General features: G+C 39.3%; 1 protein-coding gene and 1 non-coding gene across 2 annotated transcripts in view; one reads left to right on the plus strand and one right to left on the minus strand.

Moving 5' to 3' along the window:
* Positions 1-8989, minus strand: part of WDR72 (WD repeat domain 72) — a 247152-nt gene extending 238163 nt beyond the window's left edge. Inside the window, exon 1 of the mRNA XM_008953180.5 lies at positions 8108-8989. The gene's annotated coding sequence lies outside the window, so the exon portion shown is untranslated. The remainder of the gene's footprint in view (positions 1-8107) is intronic.
* Positions 8990-12710: 3721 nt separating this feature from the next.
* On the plus strand, positions 12711-12817 carry LOC112437389 (U6 spliceosomal RNA). Its single transcript, XR_003026008.1, has one exon. It is a non-coding gene; the product is annotated as a U6 spliceosomal RNA (small nuclear RNA).
* Positions 12818-22021: the final 9204 nt, after the last annotated feature.

The raw sequence follows: 22021 nt of genomic DNA on the forward strand, positions 1-22021 counted from the left end.
TAGATATTATATTATCGTATACTTAATAGGCTTTGATATGCACTGGGAATCCAAAATAAATTGTGTGACTTGCTTTACTGCAATATTCACTTTATTAGAGAGGTTTGGAATCAAACCTACAATAGAACCCACAATATCTCCAAGATATGTCTGTAACGCCTAAGTTTAAATCACAAATCTTATACATTTGCTGGTTTTGTGACCCGACGGAGCTTATTTTGTCATCCATGAAAGGGGATCAATTATCTATTGCACCCGGCCGTAATGAGTAAGGAGACAGCATGTACCGGTGGGTCAGGCCCTCCAGTCAGTGAGCCTGGATTCAAATGCCAACTCTACCAATCTATGTCCTTGGGAAGGTTATTTTACAACTCTGCGTTGGGTTTTTATCAATAAAATGAGGATAAATAATAATATCAATCTAATAAGGTTGATGTGAGTAAATAATCCTTGGATATCATTAATTAGTAAGCATTCAATAAATATTAGACTCTATTATCAGAAGGTTTTTCAAATCTCAAAATCTGTATATAAATCCTGCTAAGTAAACAATATTATGATAAATGAAATTCTTGTCATTTATAATTCTTCATTCTATCATTCATAACTTACAGTAGATCCCATCTATTAAGTGAATTAACTAGGAGAGATAAAGATAAAACTTCAAAAGTATCAAATTGGCAAAGTAAAGTAATTTAAATTTAAAAAACAATTTGGTTTTTTCAAAAATCTGCCACATTCTCATCTGAGTTGAACTGAGCCTATCCAAAATTTATATGTTGAAGCCCCAACTCGGAGTACCTCCAAGTATGACCTTATTTGGACATGGGCTCATTGTGGCTATAATTAATTAAGTGAGGATGAGGTAATACTGGATTGGGGTGAGCTCCTAATCCAATCTGACTGGTAGTCATATAAAACAAGGAAATGTGCAGACAGACATACACACAGAGAAGAAAGTCAGGTAAAGGTGAAGGCAGATGTTGGGGTGACTTCTACAGGCCAAGGAACACCAAAGATTGACAGCAAACCACGAGAAGCTAAGTGAGACATGGGACAGAACCTTCGTCGCACCCTCAGAAGGAACCAACCCTGCTGACACTGTGATTTCAGACCTTCAGCCTCCAGAACTGTGAGACAACACATTTCTGTTGTGTAAGTCACCCAGTGGGTGGTACTTTGTTATACATTCCTAGAAAAGTAATACAGCATTTGACAGACTTTGTTTCTTTCGAGTCAGAATGCAGATCTCAGTAACACATGTATCAATTCCTGAAACATATATTTAAATTTTAGTCTGAATCACACAATTGGTCATATACCAAAATCTATTCTCTGCCTCTTTGTGTAATAAATCTCCTTTCCATCTACATTATCGGCTCCTTGAGAAAAGAATATATTCATTTATTAATTCAATAATTAGTATCTAGTAAAGCCCTACTAAATGAAAGATGAAAAAACACAAGTTCCTGCCCTCTAGGAATTCACAACCTGTAAGTCAAATCCTAAGTCTGTAAAGAATCAACGTAAAGTAGGTTGGTAGAAGCATTTCTGAGGCACAACAGCAAACCAAGTTTCATTCCCATGGTTGTCAACGGGTCATCCCTTACACTTTGGCTTCTTGTGTAAAAATCCTGTGTTCTTCCAAGGACTAGTTATCTTCTTCCTTGGCCCTGACATCTACTTCCCTTCTTTCAGTTTCAGCACAAGTTGACATTGGAAGTCAGTCCACTGTAATTTTAACAATCCATTTTTCCTCCTAGAATAAGCAAATGGCAGGCACTCCCATAGGCAGAAATACAGGCCTATATGGACAAGGCCTATTTGGAGAAGCCTCCCTAATGCCCACGATTCTAGTGTTTTCTGACTCTGTCCTACCAATCAGGAATACCTGCCAGGGAAGACTTTAAACTCACCTTTCGCACTAAAGGATTCTAGCAGAAGCTAGGCCAAAACAGACTTTCATCAGCAAGGCTATGAATGCAGAATCCCAAGGTGGTTTGGAAAAAGTGGTAGAGGAAGTACAGGATTTGAGGCTCATAATCTGAAGGAACCATAGCCTTTGTAGCCTTTGTGAACATCTTTGGATTTTCTGTCATGAGCCAAGATAAGCCCCACCTCTGTTTCATAGTCCCTATCTCACCACTTGATTATTCAAAATTTTCTCTAGTCCTGGCTCTTCCTACTTTCCCTTATTCCTAAACACATCCCACCTTCTGTCTTCACTATCCTTGCCTCTTTTCTCAGTGTTAAGGCACAGTGTTGTATACTCAAATCAGCAAGTGTTTACTGAATGCCAACTGTGTTCCAGACCTTGTGCTGGTGGCTTTCCTATGCATTTTCTCAAGTAATCCACACACCTACCATTACTGTTATTAGGAAAAGAAGGCTCGGTAAATCTAAATCCCCTGGCTACGACTACATACCTAGGGATTACATCCCTAGATCTGTATGATCTCAAAGCCCATACCACTTCTTAAAGGCCTTGAAAGTGAGAATTCATAATGATGACATCATCATCTGTTTACAGTTCCATACAGACAAGCCAGTCCACCTATTTCTTTAAAGAAAATGAAACAAAACAAAACAAACACAGCTTAAATTCAACCACAGGGGTGATTAGGATGCCAAATCACTCTTAGACTAAAGACTGTTTAGTCTAAGAGTCTGAATCTATAAAACCTATTCATTATATATGTGGAAGTGTATGCATGGGCCAGAATGTTTTCAAAGCATCAGAACTTAATACAAAAACACTAAAAAGCTCATCGTAACACTAGTGTCATGGAAAAAGACTCATAATACACAATGTGAGATTTCCACATTGGGGTGACTGCAATGCAGTTTATGACATAAGAGGTAGCAGAAGGAGACACGAAAGGGCTTGCCTGAACCTACAGGCCAACAAAAACCAGGCAATATGTGGCACTATGGCACTTTCTAAAACATCCTGGCCTCTGCTTATTCTAAGAAAAAAAAAATCCGTGGCAAAGGGGATCCCTCTTCTCTGCTTGATTTCTACTGACCAAAGAAGTCACTGTCCAGTGATATAAAGAAATTCTGTCCCTAGGGCATAAATAAATATCCAACACCTATAGTTCATGGGTGTATAAGAGCCTGAGAGGCCTGGAATCGATCCAACCCATTTTAACTAGCAAGAAACTACCTGGTAATACCTTGTTTGTATTTCTTGGAGGAGGGACACAAGAAACACTTATTTCATTCCACACAATAATTCACCACAATCAGAGAGAGCACAGCAAGGGCAACACCATCTCCCAGCTGCTGATTACATCAAAGGCTTGCAGCACAAATTCAATTTTATGATGTTAATCTCAGCCTGCCACTCAGAAATTTTCTCTGAGGGATATGATTTTTCTCTGGATTTCATTTTAAGAATGATTTTCTTCATCCACAATCAATAAAGATATGTTTTCATCAAAAGACTCTATCTTGGCAGAATTCAATTGGCTATTTCAACCCCTTTTGGTGACACAATATTAATTAAAATAGTTTATGTTGCACCTCAACTGGAAAAAGAGGCAGTGAAAATAGGAGCTACTCAGAACACATGTTCTATATACATCAACATGAAAGGCAGAAAATAATTTTCTCCTTCCCCAGGCGACAGCTATTAGCTATTCAAGAGAGTTGCTCTAACTTGGTTTATCTCTGTGATCTCACTGGAAAAAAGAATGAAGTCCTTCCTGTTTATATTTTTTTGTTCAATAGGAAATCAAAATGCATATAAAGAAGATACTTTAAATGCTTACATCCCAGTTCCTCAACAAGAGGAGAAATAATTATCTGTGCTCCTATGTGGCATAACGGGTTATTAGGCATCACATTCATTATTTCCCTTAACTAAAAATTGATGATGCTATTACAAATTCTTTTTATTTTCAATTTTAAATAATAATTACAGCTAAATACATTGTATTTCTCAAAAGCAGGCATATAGATTCTCAAAAGCGGGCATATAGAATTAGCAGTGGGTTTTGCACATTTAAGAAAGAGAAGAAAACTATGCAATGCATTACAGAAAATAAAGCAATTTTGTTTTAACAGTGGTTTGGGAAGTGGCAGTTAATTAATTTAACAAAGATTTATAAAGCACCTACTGTGTTCTTGACTCTGTTCTCCTCTTGAGAATGAGATGAAGGCCCCACTTCCTGTCCCATGATGCTGACAGATCATGGGGCCTCCATTACCGCAGAAAGAGAAGGGCTAGGCCTGGTTCCCACAAAGCAGGTAGAGAGCGTAGCAGAGGCTGCACTTAACCCTGCTGGGAGGAGATCAAGAAGAGTTTCTCCAAGGAAGTCCAATTACTGAAACATTCAGCTGGTAATTTACATATCCAGTCTAAAAAAGTGGGGGGCATAGCTCAGTCTCTAATAGAAAAGGTAGTCTCTATCAACCACACCTTCTCACTCCCCCATTCTGAAATTCATTATTCCTCTTAACATAAGAAAGTGGTAACAAAGAAAGTAGGAGTACTGATACCCTAAGGAGAATAAGGATTTCACAGGACTTTGTGTTCTAATTTATACTAAAGCAATCTAAAAATCATATCAGCTTTCTGGGCTAATATGGTTTGGCTTCATCCCCACCCAAATCTCATCTTGTAGTTCCCATAATCCCCACATGTGGTGGGAGGGACCCAGTGGGAGGTAATTGAATCATGAGGATGGTTTCCCCCATGCTGTTCTCGTGATAGTAAGGTCTCCCGAGATCTGATGGTTTCATAAGGGGCTTTCCCCTTTGCTCCACACTCATTCTCTCTCCTGCAACCCTGTGAAGAGGTGACTTCCGCCATGATTGTAAGTTTCCTGAGGCCTCCCCAGCCACGTGGAAATGTGAGTCAGTTAAACCTCTTTTCTTTATAAATTGCCCAGTCTTAGAGCAGTGTCCTTAGAGCAGTATGAGAAAGGACTAATACATGGGCCCTCACAACTCACTGCCAACTCACAAGCAACAAAATGTCAATTAACCAAAAGGTTGATTGGTTCAGTAAATTACATCTCCCTCATCCTGTACTTGCTTACTGTGTAGGGCTTTACATTTCTCCCAGTTGAATTTCAACTTGTTAAAAAAAAAGAGAGACAGAGAGAGAGAGGAAAAGTCAGTGTCAAAGTAAACAATTGCTACCACTTACTGACTATATGTTAAGTTGTAGACACTGTGCTGCTTAGATTATGTTCACTGCTTCATGCGGTCCTCATAATATCAATATGCATTATTATCACTATTCCAAACATGAAGAAAATGAGTCTTGGAGAACATAAGTAACTTGCCTAAGGTCAGAGATAGGAAACAAACAGATCCATCAGTCTATGAAAAACTCAATTCTTAATCACTGCACTATGCTGGTTAGGTGGGGCAGAGGTGGTGGTCAGCATGTGAGGACAGCCTCTGGAAATGAGAGCAAATTCTGGAATCAGTGTTCCCCTACAGCAATGATATCTAGCTCTGTAAATGAAAATTTGCATTTTTTAGAAAAGTTCAAAGGGGCCCAAATGTCTTTTCAGACCAAAGATATCACTCTCATTTTGAAGATAAACGCGACACATGTAAATTAAGAAACTCCTGGGTCCCCAAAGCTGATTAGGAAGAGGTCTTGCAAGGACTTCAAAGCTGACCTAGGCCTAGACCTCAGTGCACAGATAGATACTTTTAGTCCAGGTCTCCACCACATCTGCCTGCTTCCAATTCAGCCTAGAGAAGAACTGAATCTACAAAGCTTAACAACTGGGAAAAAATAACCATAAATACAGAAAAGGCCTCCAGAAAGGTACCTTTTATGATGTAGCGATAGAATTATTCCTAAATGGCCAGGCATGGTGGCTCATGCCTGTAATCCCAACACTTTGGGAGGCCGAGGCAGGTGGATCACTAGAGGTCAGGAGTTCGAGACCAGCCTGGTCAACATAGTGAAACCCCACCTCTACTAAAAATACAAAAATTAGCCAGGCATGGTGGCAGGCACCTGTAATCCCAGCTACTGGAGAGGCTGAGGCAGGAGAATCACTTGAGCCCAGGGACCAGAGGGTGCGGTGAGCCGAGATAGTACCACTGCACTCCTACCTGGGAGACAGAGTGCGACTCCATCTCAAAAACAACAACAACAACAAATTAAAAATTTAAAAAAAAGAATTATTCATAAAGGACGTCCCCTATTGTGAGCAACATTATTACTAACATTATTATTAAATAACAGAAATTTCGAGTATATGAGCTGTCAAGCTACAAAGATATCTGAATGCAACAAACTTGAAATCTTAAAATCTTACTGATACCATTATTTTCAAGGTTCCTTTAAGTTATTTCACAAGTCAAATGCACTCTTCCATTCCAGTAGGCATGTATAAACTAGAAGGTCAGATTTCTAAAGCATTCAGTTCATTGGGTAGAGACCGTTAATGGAAGATTTCACACACAGGGAGAAACTTAAGAGTTTATTTTCTCTCTCTCTCTTTCTCTTTTGAGACAGGGTCTTTCTCCGTCACCTAGCCTGGAGTACAGTGAAGCATGCAATCATGGCTCACTGCAATCTTGACCTCTCAGGCTCAAGTCATCCTACTCCCTCAGGCTTCCTAGTAGCTGGGATTACGGACTGACGCACACTACCACACCCAGCTGATTTTTGTAGAGATGAAGTTTTGCTATGTTGCCCAGGCTGGTCTGGAACTCCTGAGCTCAAGCGATCCACCTACCTTGGCCTCCCAAAGTGTTTGAATTACAGGCATGAGCCACAGCGCCCAGCCTAGTTAATATTTTCTTGACAAAATACTTATAATTTTAAAATATCTTTTCCAAAAGAAGTGAAAGCATTGGAACTCAATATAAAATATTAATTTTTAGGTTAAAAAAATCACTTTACTAGACACCTTCGAGGGCAGTTTCCCTTTCTCCTACAGCCTTTTACATTCTTTACAGAAGACTCTATTGGCACATTTTAATATTGAAGGAATTAAAAAAAGACAAAGGAACAAGTGATGTTTACAAAAAAAAAAGCTGCACAAGACCAACTTAACCACAAGTACTTGCATGACAGAAGTGGCCGCTTTCCTTTTCACTGGTTTGTAAGTGGTGAGAGCTGAACAGGGAAGAAAGGAATGGCGCTGTGGCAGTGACAATGGGAAGGGTTGGAGGAAAACACTTCAGGTAAAAAGATCCCCAACAGGTGACCTAGTCTCCAATCGTTGACCTTGAACTAATTTAGCACAAAAATGCGGCGGGGGGGGGGGGCGGGGGGCGGTGCGGGCGGGGGAAGACAAACGTACCATACACCTACGTTTTGTTTAACAGAACGTCGTTAACTGTATTGAAATGGATACAAAAATGCTATAATAAGTGAGGAAGATGGTATAAGGAAGCACCAGTTTCCAAAAGGAAGTATTCCCAGTGCATCACCTTTTCCAGATTTTGTCAGCACAGACAGTCCCCCCTTTATCTTCCTGCCTCTCATCCAGCCTTACAAGTGGCAAAAGTCTTGCCCCCGCAGTCTTTATTGCCGACTCAGCCCAAGTGGCAGAGCAAGTAAAGTTTCCCCAGCCCCCGTCCCCACAGCCCCAAGCTGTCACACCCCAGCAGGCTTAGGCCAACCCGGTCGTTTTCCCTGCCCTTGAACTCAACTTTAAAATTAATTCGACCTAAAATTAAAGTTTTAGAATAATAATAAATAAATAAAATTAATTCAATCGATTCCGTTCCATAGAAGTCCAATTCCCAAGTTCCAAGAAATTATCCTAATAGGGAAAGGCAGGTCCCTAAACGTATCTGGGGTAGACTCCTCCCAGGAGCATAGGTAGGGATACTGCGAGATGAGCGGCTTTGTTCACTCCTGATGCCACATCTGGAAAAGAGTTTGAAGAGGGACTTTTCCAATTTCCAAGTGCAAGAACTTAGAGCAAAAGGAAGGGGTTAGAGATAGCGCTGCGCACGCCCACCCTCTTTCCCCGCCCAGCTGTATCCAAGCGCGGGCCGTCCCCTCCTGCGCCGGGCTCTGAAGGCGGGAAGGCGTGCGGCTGCACCAGCCAGGGGCAGACGAAGACCACCAGCCTGGGACCCGGCAGCCCGACCTGAGCTCTGGGGGTGCCTGCCTTACCTGAGCCGTGGGGCGGAGGAGCGGCAGAGGCCAGGAAGGCTGGCGCTGGGCGGCGGGCCGGCAGGCTGGCGGGTCTCGCCCTTAGGGTCACGGGTCACGGGTCCCGGCCCCGCCCCGCCCCGCCCCGGTCCTGCCCCCGCAGCGCGCCGACCCGGCTCGCTCTGGCCCTAGCCGCCCGCGGGCCGGGTGCACCCGCTCTCCCTTCCTGCAGCCTGGACCCGCTGCCTCCCTCCCTCCCTCCCTCCCTCCCTCCTCTCACTTGCGGTGGCGGCTGGAAAAGGCCCGCCAGCAGCCTGCGGTTGCCTGTCCTCTCAGGGCTGGAGAGAATTAGTTAGGGGGGGGTTAGATCAAAAGAGCCCAGGTGACGTGAACTCTTGACCCTAGGCACTGGCAGAGACGAGACCTCAACCTTTTTTTTTTTTTAAGTTTTTGGGGATACACAGTAGGTGTATATATTTATGGGGTATATGCCGTATTTTGATACAGACAAACAATGCGTAATAATTACATCAGGGTAAATGAGGTTTCCATCACCTCAGCATTTATCCTTTGTGTTACAAACAATCCAATTATACTCTTTTAGTTATTTTTAACTGCACAATTTTATTATTATTGACTATATTCACCTTGTTGTGCCACCAAATAGTAGGTCTTATTCATTCTTTCTGTTTTTTCTACCCATTTACCATTTCCACCTCCCCCCGACTCCCCCACCCCCCACTACCCTTCACAGCCTTTGATAACCATCCTCCTACTCTCTATCTTCATAAGTTGAATTGTTTTAATTTTTAGCTCCCACAGATAAGTGGGAACATGTGAAGTTTGTTTTTCGGTGCCTGGCTTATTTCACTTAACATAATGATCTCCAGTTCCATCCATGTTGTTGCAAATGACAGAATCTCTTTCTTTATATGGCTGAATAGTACTCCACCGTGTATATGTACCACATTTTTCTTATCCATTTATCAGTTGATGGACAACTTAGGTTGATTCAAAATGTTGGCTATCGTGAACAGTGCTGCAATAAACACAGGAGTGCAGATATTTCTTTGATATACTGATTTTCTTTCTTTTGGATGTATACCTAGCAATCGGATTGCTGGATCATATGGTAGTTCTAGTTTTAGTTTTTTGAGAAGGCTCCAAATTATTCTCCGTAGTGGTTGTACTAAAGAGCTTAAACAACTCAATAGGAAAAAATATAATAATTCAGTTTAAAAATGGGCAAAAGGCCAGACACAATGGCTCACGTTTGTAATTCCAGCACTTTGGGAGGGCGAGGTGGGCAAATCACTTGAAGTCAGGAGTTCGAGACCAGTCTGGCCAACATGATGAAAACCTGTCTCTACTAAAAATGCAAAAATTAGCTGCGCAGGGTGGTGTGTGCCTGTAGTCGATGCTACTCCAGAGACTGAGGCAGGAGAATCGCTTGAACCCGAGAGGTGGAGGCTGCAGTGAGCTGAGATCACACCACTGCACTCCAACCTGGGTGTCAGAGTGGGACTCCATCTCTAAATAAATAAATAAATAAATATAAAAATAGGCAAAAGACCCAAAAAGACATTTTTCGAAAGAAGGCATACAAATGACAAACAGGCATATGAAAAGGTGCTCAACATCACTGATCATCAGAGAAATGCAAATCAAAACTACAATGGGATATCATCTTACCCAAATTCAAACGGCTCATATCCAAAAGACAGGCAATAACAAATGCTGGCAAGGATGTGGAGAGAAGGGAACCCTCATACATTGTTGGTGGCAATATAAATAAGTACAACCACTATGGAGAACAGTTCCTCAAAAAAATAAAAATAAAACTACCATATGATCCAGCAATTCCTCTGCTGGGTATATACACAAAAGAAAAGAAATCAATATATCCAAGATCTTTTGGTAGGGATGGAAGGATATTTTCCTCAAGACTGCATGGGCATAGTGGCTCATGCCTGTAATCCCAGCGCTTTAGGAGGCTGAGGTGAATAGATTGCTTGCTCCCAAGAGTTTGAGACCAGCCTGGACAATAGGAGGAGACCCCCATCTCCACAAAAAATACAAAAATTAGCCAGGCATGGTGGCTGTGCACCTATAGTACCAGTTCCTCTGGAGGTTGAGTGAGGAAGGTCACTTGAGTCTGTGAGTTCAAGGCTGCATCTAGCCCTGATTGTACCACTGCACTCCAGCCTGAGAAACAGAGCATGACTCTGTCAAAAACAAAAACAAAAACAAACAAAAAACCAAAGCAGAAAACCTACAAAACAAAAAATGCAGCCTCTGAATAGGGAAAAGCCATTAAAAGTATCAAGAGTGGGTGAAAAATTCAACATTGAAACCAGCATCCTAGCCTGTTGTGAATAGACTAAGTACCTAAACTGAATGACTGGGTGGTTTAGTAAAATGTGGGGTGGGGAGACACTGCTTTTTTTTTTAAGGTTTCTCAGTTACATGACTTTACCCTCCAAATCCTATTGGCTCCTTAGTCTTGGATTCTAATACTCCTGGAAGCAGGTTGGGAGAGATTTTAACTCCTCATTTTTTTCACTGATATCTGGCTTCCCAAATATTAAGGATATTTGGCCAGGCCCAAGTAAGATCACAGGTTTTCCATCTCTTAAACTTCACATATCCTGGGTCTTCCTGCATGCAGTGTTTCCTACTAGAGCACTCCTCTTGCCTTCTGCATCCTTTGGGACTGGTTCGTTTCTATTCTGGATTCTCACTTCCCTCCTGCAGGTTAGGTGTGCTTGTTACTCACTCCTAATTACCTTGCTTCCTCTGTCATTACACTTGTCACAACTGACTACCATTGCTTGTGCATTGGCCTCCCCTGCTTGACTGTAAGCTCTGTAAAGGCAGGGACACCAAGCATGTAGGAGATACAGAATAAATATTGTTGAATGATGTGCCTGTGACAGTCAACTGTTAAGGCATTCCCAGCCATCAACTCTTTAATGAATTTCCCTCACCAATTCTTTCCTTCTAAGTCTGCAGGTTCTTATATCAAAGTTAATATCCCCACACATCCCCTCATCCCCAAGCCTTCATCCTACCTCTTGAGCAGAGCCTTCTCCATAGTCTTCGTAGTCGCAAATGTAGAAAGAGGTCTAGACCTAGTTGCTCTTGTCTGAGCTCTGCTGTAGCTAGCTTAGTGGTCTTAGAGACCCTCAGCCTCTCTGTGTCTCAGATCAGGGCTGGCTTATCCATTAGGGACGGTGCCCAGGATCCATAATAATTTGGGGGCCCACAAAATGGGGGCAGAGAGAAAAGAACAAAAGAACATTTAAGTCAAAGAAAGTCTTGTAATATATTATTTTAATGTGTTGGTCTTTGTACCAATGTAGTCACTGACCATGTTGAATTTTACCCAAGTCCTGTGATCTTGGAAAACATGAAGGGTTAAAGGAACCCTCCCACTCTTTAGTGTTCTAGAAAACAGCTTATACAAGGAAAGATCCTCCCCCATGTGACTTAGTTAAGACTTGCTGATGCCAACCTTGTTTTTTTAATGACAAAGCTGAACATAGACGCTCCACCATTCCGTTCTTTGCATCATTAATGATTAGCTGAACTGTTTCACCCACTGACCAATGTGGACAGAATATCTGCTACCTTGACTTGACCCAATTTTAGTTAGGATTCTCTCTTTCTCCTGGCCCCTGAGCTTTGACCTGCCCTTTGCCTGAGCCATGATACAACCCCTCCTTAAGAGCCCCTCCTGAAAATCGGGTGATCATAGGGTAGAATTTTCTCTTTTCTACTGTAAGATTATTCACCCTAACTCATTCCACTTTTCGACATCCTGTTATTTCCAGTATTGTTTATTCCTTCCTAGAAAAGAAAAGACCTTTTCTGCCTAACCTTTGAGAGGTTTGTATATCTCAGGATCAAAGTTTTCTCCTAATTGCAATAGTCCCACTCCTCCTACTGCAAGTCACTTTCTCTCCACTGCAATACTCCTTTAGAATAAAAGTCTTTCCTTACCCAAGTCTACATTTTTAATTTGACATTGTAAGATATAATTTTTAATATTGTTTATAAATGAAGAGGCCTCCCCAAAGCAAAAATGCACACTAAAATCATAATGTGAACCTGCCTCAGATTCCTCACTGTTAAATGGAGAAGCTGAATTAGGTAGACCAAGATACCTTTTGCCAAAATTAATGAATTCAGAAGCAGAATTATCTGCTCTTGGTTAGTCAGTAGGAAGCAACTGACAGAATGACATGCCCACCTCATTTATTACACATCTTATTCATTGCTACTTCTTTGACTGGACTCAGGGCTGTTCCTGCGCCTGACTTATGGGATAAAATAGAGGTCTCCAAGGCTTCATTTCTGAAAGTTCCGGCACACAAATAAGACCTTTGATTGTGTACCAATCTATATGTATTTCTTGGGTCCTGACACAGTGGGTATTGGTTATAGCAACAGTTTATCCCTTCCTCCCTTTATTTCTTGTTTTCTTATTCATGTAGCATATGATATTATAACTGAAAAAGCTCCATAAGTTCTAAAGTAAAAATAACATGATATGCAATTTGATATCTCACCCATTCAGATGAAATTTCATAATTTCTCCACTTCTTTAAGAAGAGTTCATTTTGTGCTTGCTTCGACAGCACATACAGTAAAAATGGAATGATACAGAGAAGACTAGCATCTTCCCTGCACAAGGATGACATCCAAATGTATGAAGTATTCCATTTTTCAAAGTGAAATAAATCATAATTTTTTAAAAAACAAGAGGATTGGACTTTTAGTATAATTTGTTTTCCAAGATTAAATAAATATACATTAAAATAAATATATAGAAGAGGAAGATAAAAAATATATATCTCAAACAATAGCAATCTAAAAGAACCTTTAGTATCTTTTTTTCAGTGTATTTCTTTCTTGCCTCTCTGAAAAAGTACTTGTTTATGTATTTGTAATGTTATACAGGTACAGTTTATATCCTTTCCCTTAAACATTACATTATAAGAAGTTTACCTTGTTGCTACATTGTCTTCATAATTATCCTTTTTAATAGCTGCATAATAGAGCATCAAATAGATGCTTTGTAATATGCCTGCTTCCCATGCTTCCCACTTGCTGGGTGTTTGTTTCTAAATTTTAACTAAATTATGCTGTGTTGAATATTTTGTTAGGACAGATTTCCAGAAGCAGAATTATTAAGTCAAAATGTATCCCTATTTTTTATGCCTCTCCATACATCTTTCCAAGTTGATTTTTAATAGTTGGAGCAAATGCTTCCATCAGTGTGTGAGAGCCAATTTCTCCACCAAGGAAATATTTAACTGGGGATTAAATATACATATTCTCAGTGTTTGCAAATTTGATGTACTAGATTGACTATTAACTCCATGAGGGGCTATGTCTGTTTGTTCACCATCCCTTGCTCAATAATTATTTGGTGAATAGTGAATAGAAGACTGAATGAAGGAAAAGTTGTATCTTATCACACTGTTGAACGAACTGCATTTTGGAATGCAATGAACTAACATAGTTTATAAGTGCCATAAAATATCCTTATTTTTCTTTGGTCTTAATCCTTGGACTGAGAAGTGGTCATTAAAAACTCGTCTAGAATTGGCATTCAAGGCAGGGTTGAATAAAATTGGAGGTTCTAACGCAATGTTTTGAAAGGGCCTTTTCTCCTTTGAATAAAGAAAAATTAATAGTACACTGAATATCTCAAACCCAAACATTGATGTTATCGCCTAAACCACAAAGAATTTTTGGGAAGTATTGTGCCTATTTGGCCTTGTTTCCAGTGTATGAATTTCTATATTGTCGAGGCACAGGTAGCCTCAACACAGCATGATCAAAACTGGGCTAATAATAAACCCGGAATGACAGCCTATTTAAAGAAACACGGTGCCCCTAACACATGCCCCTAGAGGGGATGCATATGAGACCAACTGCCTTGGACAGCAAGAGTGTGTTCAGTGTAACAGATGGGAGAGGATGAAGAGAGCATGCCCTCTGTCTCTCTCTGTAGATGATGGAAGGGGACGTGCAGTTAATCCTTAGTTTAGGATATAAGGGAGAACAAAAAGAAAGGAACCACAAGGATTCCCTTAGCTTGCTCGTTCCTTACATCTTTATTTTTCCCAAAGAAAAGCAAGTTAGAGCTTAGACATCAGCAGGAAGAGCAAGCTGGCAGGTGAAAGCCAAACTGGACGATGGAAGTTGATCTGTTTGGTTGGCTTGGTATTGGTGCTGTTATTTTTAACTGGCATTTGAATGTTGTAGGCCTCGCCACTCCCTGTAGTCTTCACCCATCTATACTACCTGCTTGGCCTCTGAAGACACTCAACTTTGTGTTCCTAGAATACTTTGTGGTTCTCAGAAAAATGTCCTGATTTAAAAAACTACCTCCTACCTTTCCTCCCATCACATCAATAAGGCTAGCCAGACAATGATGACTTACTTTATAATCTGTTAATCTCTATACTGCAGGATTCAGGTGTTTGAACAAAAGGACAAATATTTCATTTATAGTTGAAATGTGTTTCTTTGCTGATAAGATGCTATGCGGTGTGAACCCCTCTTCCTTTTAAGCACTGAAAGATTTTTGCCAGATACAATAAATATCTTTGGAGAAGGTGTGGTAATTTCCAATCAGAAAGATCCTCTGACATATTATAGTACAAAAAATGACTAGAAATAATGCCTAAGTAAATTAGTTTGGTCAATCTGTGAAATGATAAAAATAACTCGTGATGGTTTAGTATATGCCCAGAAATTATTTGAAACTCCTCCCTCTGGTGAAGCCTTAATTCTCTCTGTGGGCAATACTTAGTGACTACCTTCCAACAAGAAGAACACGGTAGATATGATGGAGAACAACTGTGAAATGTAGATTGTAAAATGACAGTGTAACTTCCACCTTGTTCTTTCTGCTGCTTGGGTCATTCTCTCTGGGGGGAAGCCACTCCAGCAGCTCTATGGAAAGACCCATGTGTTCAGGAACAGAGGTCTATTTCCAGCAGCCGTCAAGAAACCGAGGCCTCCTCCTGTGAATGCGCCAGCTTGTAGACAAATCCTCTAGCTTCAGTCAGACTGACAGTCCCAGCTGGTATCTTGACTGCAACTTTATGAGAAACACTGTACCAGAACCACACATCTCAACCGCTCCTGAATCCCTGTCACATAGATACTCTGCAATAATAAAGGCCTTTTCATTATTACATATACCCCACTGAGTTTTGAGGGTAATTTGTTACACATTAATAAATAACTAATACAGAATTTATTCAGGAACCTTCCTTGATGAGGATGTGCTAAGGATGACAATAATAATAATAATATCTGGCATTTTCAAAGTTTTCTGTATTATAATGTCATGTATCTTCTAAAAACCTTTTGGTTGCCTAAATTATGTGGGCATTGGTCATTCTTGTTGATGATTCAGTTTTTGCCCCTGTTTTCCATGGTTGGAAACCCACTTCCTTCTTTAGGAGTCAGAGCCTGTATTTTTCCTGGAGGAGTTGTAAACAGTTCATTGCTTACTCTTCAGTGTTCCATTATACACAGGGCACGAACATATGTTCTAGCTTCTGCCAATCAGACCCACAGCTCTAGACAAAACACATTCTTGTGAGGGAGATGGCAGCACCACAGCCACACCTGATTTTCAAAGGCAGTGGTGCAGTGTCTAGTGGCTGCATCCGAGGACACTAGCAGAGTGTCAATGGTGCAGGATCCACTGTCTATGCCCAGCTGGTGGCAGTGATGATGGTACAAGTTCCGCAGTATGATTTTCGATTTTGTCAGGATTGCATAACATTCAAACTTAGTTTTCTATTTCCTGGGAGAGATCCAACGCCCTTTCATAAAATCCTTTTCTATTTAGATTCGCATGTCGCTTTATTTTGCACACAACTAAAAACCATGACTGATACAGGCAGCTCCATTTTACAGATGGGATAATTGAGAACCAAAGATGTTAAATGATGTGTTGTTAGATACAAGTAGCAAGTGATAGAATTGAAATACATTAACTAGTACAGATTGAACTAAGCAAATAAAGTAATATTCAAATTTAGAATTAAAATGCAAAGGCTTTAGATACTTTAAAAAAACCATATTAATTGTTTTTCTTTAAACTAGATAAAGTGCTAGTTCCCTGTTCTAATCCATATATTAATTGTCAGCATTATGGCATTGAAGCCCTTGCTGCTTCAGAAATGGACCCTGCTTTTCCACGCTTTCTTGATTTTACACAGATACCTCTTCATGGAAATGCTTTTATCTGTCCATCTCTGCCTCCCACTCATTAATCAGTTTGCCTGGAGGTTACTTCGAAACCCAGACGTTGTGATGATTATTCTTTGAAGCCTCTTCTGAGCCCTCAGGAAAGGGTATTTATTCTCATCCACCTCTAATGCTTTCCCAGAGTTCTGTTTCTATCCATGATAAAATGCTTAAGTTTGTTTACCTGTCTGCCCGACTTCACCCCATCTCACCAACAAAAGGAATGGAAAGACCCCAGACTCTGCCCGACCAATAGAGGGACATTAGGACAAAGTCTACATATGGAACAGGGATCCCAAGGCTGGAATGACAGCTATAAGAATGCTGACAGCTAGGCAGATAACCCCTGTACAGGATACTGGAGACATTTTCTCAAAAGAAATTGAATGATTCCAGAAAAAGTCCTCAAAAGCATGACATTTGCAAGTTTCTCAAGCAAATGGGTGAGTATACATATGATTCTGAGGATTTGCCAATCCACACCTTACAGGAAGAATGCCAACTCAGATTGTAGTACTTTAAATTTACATTATAATAAAAAACAAAGGATCATCAGAATTATGTAGAAAACTTCCAATAAGAAAGAGATCAAAACACATCAATTAGAAATGGAAAAAGGAAGAGGAGACAGAGCAAGATGCTCAAGTAGAAAAGGAAAAGGGAAGAAATAATTTAGGGAGCGGGAAAAAATTTTAATCAACATAATGAAGAGACAATCTACCAAATGGGAGAAAATATTTGCAAACTATACATCTGATAAGGGGTTAATATTCAAACTATTTAAGGAACTCAAACAACTTCATAACAATTAAAAAAATAAAAAATGGACAAAAATCTGAATACACGTTTCTCAAAAGAAGACAGGCAAATGGCCAAGAAGTATCTGAAAAAATGCTTATCATTAGTAATCATCAGGGAAATGCAAATCAAAACCACAATGAGATCTCACCTCACTCCTGTTAGTATGGCTATTATCAAAAAACCAGACATAAGTGTTGGTGAGAATGTGAAGGAAGGGGAACACTTTCAGTCTGCTGATAAGTCTGCAAATTCGTATAGCCATTAAAGAAAATGGTATGGAGTTTCCTCAAATTAGAAATAAAATTACCATATCATCCAGCAATGCCACTATTGGATACATAGCCAAAGAAAATGAAATCAGTATGTCAAAGAGGTATCTGAAATACCATATTCATTGCTGCAGTATTCACAATAGCCAAGATGTGTAATCCTCCTATGTGTCTATCAGCAGATGAATGGATAAAGAAAATATGATAGACATACATAATGGAATACTATTCATCCATAAAAAAATAAGGAAATCCTGTCATTTGCAAAAACATGGAAGAATCTGGAGGACATTATGTGAAGTAAAATAAGTCAAGCACAAAAAGACAAAAATACCACATCATCTCACTCATATGTGGAATCTAAAAAAGCTGATATCTTAGAAGTAGAAAGTAGAACAGTGTTTACTACAGGCTGCAGTGGTTAGAGTGGAGCCAGCTCAGGGAGATGTTAGCCCAAGTGTTACGAGAAAGGGGTCCCCATCCAGACCCCAAGAGAGGGTTCTTGGACCTTGCATGAGAAAGAATGTGGGGCAAGTCCATAAAGTGAAAGCAAGTTTATTAAGAAAGTAAAGGAAAAAAGAATGGCTACTCCACAGGTATAGCAGCCCCAGGGCAACTGGTTGGTATTTTTATGATTATTTCTTGATTATATGCTAAACAAGAGGTGGACTATTCATGAGTTTTCTGGGAAAGGGGTCAGCAATTCCCAGAACTGAGGGTCCCTTCCCCTTTTAGACCATATAGGGTAACTTCCAGACGTTGCCATGGCATTTGTATACCGTCATGGCACTAGTGGGCACGTCTTTTAGCATACTAATGTGTTATGATTAGCATATAATGAGCAGTGAGGATGATCAGAGGTCACTGTCATCACCATCTTGGTTTTGGTGGGTTTTAGCCAACTTCTTTACCACAACCTGTTTTATAGGCAAGGTCTTTATGACCTGTACCTTGGGCTGACCTCCTATCTCATCCTGTGACTTAGAATGCCTTCACCTCCTGGGAATGCAGCCCAGTAGGTCTCTGCCTTATTTTACCCAGCCCATATTCAAGTTGGAGTTGCTCTGGTTCAAATACCTCTGACAAAAGGAGATGTAATTACAATTAGAAAAGAGGAGAAAGTACAGGACATATGTTATACAGCACAATGATTATCGTTAATGATGATATATTCTTGAAAAATGTAGAGTGGATGTTAAATGTTCTCACCACAAGAATGATAACTATGTGAGGTAATACATTTGTTAATTAGCAAGATTTAACCATTCCACAATATTTATGGATTTCAAAACATCATGCACTGCTAAATGCTTATAATTTCATCTATCAATTAAAAAATAATAGTATCAAAGAAATTGACAGACATTCTAAAATTATAAGAAAAGGCAAAGAACTGGAATAGTCAGCAATTTTGAAAAAGAGTAATTCTGGAGAACTCACATTCTCTGATATCAAAGCGTACTATCAAGCTACAGTAATCAGGACACTCCAGTGGTGGTAAAAGCCCAGACATATACATCAGTGAAGCAAAACAGCATCCTGAAACAGGCTCAAATGTGTAGAGTTAACTGATTAAAAAAAATTTTTTTTATTATTATTATACTTTAAGTTTTAGGGTACATGTGCACAATGTGCAGGTTTGTTAAAGTTGCTAAAGTAATTGTATGGAGAAAGGATAGTCTTTTCAACAAATGATGCTAGAACTATTGTCATCCATACACTAAATGAATTAATGAATGAATACATTTTAACCTACACCTTGCACCTTAAAATTAACTCAAAATGGATCATAGCTCTAAATGTAAAACATAAACCTGTAAATCTTCTGTAAGAAAACATAGAAGAGATTTTTTGTTACTTTGAGTTAGGCAAAAAGCAATATCCATAAAATAAAAAAATTGAAAAATAGTACTTTATCAAAGAACTTCTGGTTTATGAAGAACACTATTAAGGGAAAGAAAAGAAAAGCCACAGATCGGGAGAAATTATTTGCCAATCATATATCTGGTAAAGGACTTCTATCAGAATACAAAAGAATGCTCCAGACTCAACAGTAAGTACACTAACAATTGAATTTTTAAATCTGTTAAAAGATTTGGCCACTTCACCAAAGAAAATGTTACTGATGAAAAATGAACAGATGATGCAATGCCCCACATCATTAGTTATTAAAGAAATGCGCAGTAAGCCACAATGAGATATTACTAAGCCCCTATTGAAATAGCTGAAGTTTTTAAAATATTGGTATTATGAAATGCCAGTGAGGATACAGAAGATTTAAAATTATCAAACAGCGGTGGGGGATTGTAAAATGATACAGAAATTTTGGGTAATGTTTTCCAGTTTCTTCCAAAGTTAAACACTTGCTTTGTGATCTATCAATGCTACTCCTTGGTAAAGTGATAAATGAAAACTTATGTTCATATAAAGTCCAGTTTGTGAATACTTATCATAGCTTTATTCATAAGTGGAAACAGCTTAGATTGGTGAGTATACAAACTCTCATATATCTATATATTGGAATGCTACTCAGTAATAAAAAGGAACAAATTATTAATGCATGCAACAACATGGCTGAATCACAAGCGCATTATGCTACATGAAACAAGCCAGGTTGGAGACTATATACTTTAGTGGTTGCCTTGGAGATGGAATACGTATTTTGGATAATAAAACTGTCCCATATCTAGACTGTGTTGGTGGTTACATGACTGTATCTATTTGCCATTTTTGATAGAATCAAACTCCACAAAGTGTGAATTTACTGTAGGTAGACTTAAAGAAAAAACCTAGGAACTAAAGGGTCATTCATTTAACCATTAACCATGTATTAAATAGAACTAAGCAGAGACTAGAATGTGTTTATCACCAGTGTAATAACAACTCACCAAAAGAAAGCAAAACAGTTCAGTGACTGAGTAGACCAAGAATCATTTCAAGAAATATCATATCAGGATGACACTTTACAAATAGAAAAAGAATGGGTTCAAATGCCTCTTTTGTGCAACCTTTACAATATTTATTTGAAATTATTTGCACTTGAAATTATTTACTTTTATGCTTTGGTAGATGATCCCTGAGTCTTCTTTAAAGCAGAGACTTCCTTTTATTAAAACCTGAAATTATTTTAAATTCACGAAAGAGCCAGAGATTTGTGATCTGTGAATTCTGGGCCTGACATTATGTATGTGACTGTAAACAAATCACACAATCTTCAGAAACATATTTATTTTTAACAGTCAGGGGCTCATATATAAACTGTAAGCAATATGCACATGTGAGACATAAGAATTACTAAACTAATTCTGTCTCTGCAGAGGTGCAGACACAGACATGGAGTCTCTTCTTTTTCTCTCTCCCCTCTCTCTCTCTCTCTGTCTGTCTCTCTCTCTCTCCCCTGCATTCTGGCTTGCTGCTAGGTGACTAGGGACAAGCCATCCTTCTAATGACCAACACTAGAACTGCACATAATACCTAAAGGAAGGTACCTTGCCTTAAGGGCAGGATCTCTCCACTTTAGTTATAAAACTCTGTAAGGTCATGCATAATGAGTGTATATCAATTTTCACTGACGAAAGCCTATTCTATAATTGAGACCAAGGATGCCAACTGACCACCTGATCTCAAAAGGCTTGTTAGAGATCCTTGCTCTAAGCAGTTCCCAAACTTTAAATTTCATAGGTCTAAATAAAATTTCAAAGAAAATGGGGGTTGCCAATTTTTATTTTCTGAAGTAACATCATTAAAAATAAAACACATTAAAATTGTTATTAAGCAAAAAAAGTACATTATTATTATTGTGAATTTACAGAATGCCAGGGTTTACAAGGAGATTCTAAAAACTTTCAGAGAGAAAAATAAAGGTTACCTGCAAAGGAACAAGAAGTGTAATTGTTTTAGACTTTTCAGCAGCGATGTGGGATAATAGAAATCAGGTTATCAAGGCCTTCACAGTTTTAAGAACAAACTATTTCCAGATTTGAATTGTATATTCTGCCAAGTTAACAACAATTATAAGACATTTTCATAATGCAGGAACAAAAATGTAAACCTCCCATACACACTTTTTAGGAAGCCACGGAGGATATCTTCAGGTAAACAAATAAATTAACCAAGAAAAAGGAAAGCATGACATCCAGGAATGATGGGAATGGGAATCGATTTGAGAAAGCAGTGAAGGCAAAACACAGCATGAGATACGTGCCCAAAGCCCAAATAGTAGCCAGTCTGTATAGCAGGAAAAAAGCGATGCAGAATAGTCTTTAGAGGAGAACAAGATAGAATAGATGAATTACTTGATATGTATGAGCATTTCAAAAATTATTGGTAAATATTTGACTAGTCGGTTTGAACGCTGGGGAAAAATACTAAAAAATTACCCAAATGCGAAACAATACAAATACTGAATTCAACATTATTTAAAATAAAAGATAACAATTACAAAGATAATAACAGCTAACATTTATACATAAAAATATATAAATAGCCAGGTGCGGTGGCTCACGCCTGTAATCCCAGCACTTTGGGAGGCCGAGGCGGGTGGATCGCCTGAGGTCAGGAGTTTGAGACCAGCCTGACCAACATG

The sequence above is a fragment of the Pan paniscus genome, chromosome 16 (genome assembly GCF_029289425.2).
Source record: "Pan paniscus chromosome 16, NHGRI_mPanPan1-v2.0_pri, whole genome shotgun sequence".
Lineage (NCBI taxonomy): Eukaryota > Metazoa > Chordata > Mammalia > Primates > Hominidae > Pan > Pan paniscus.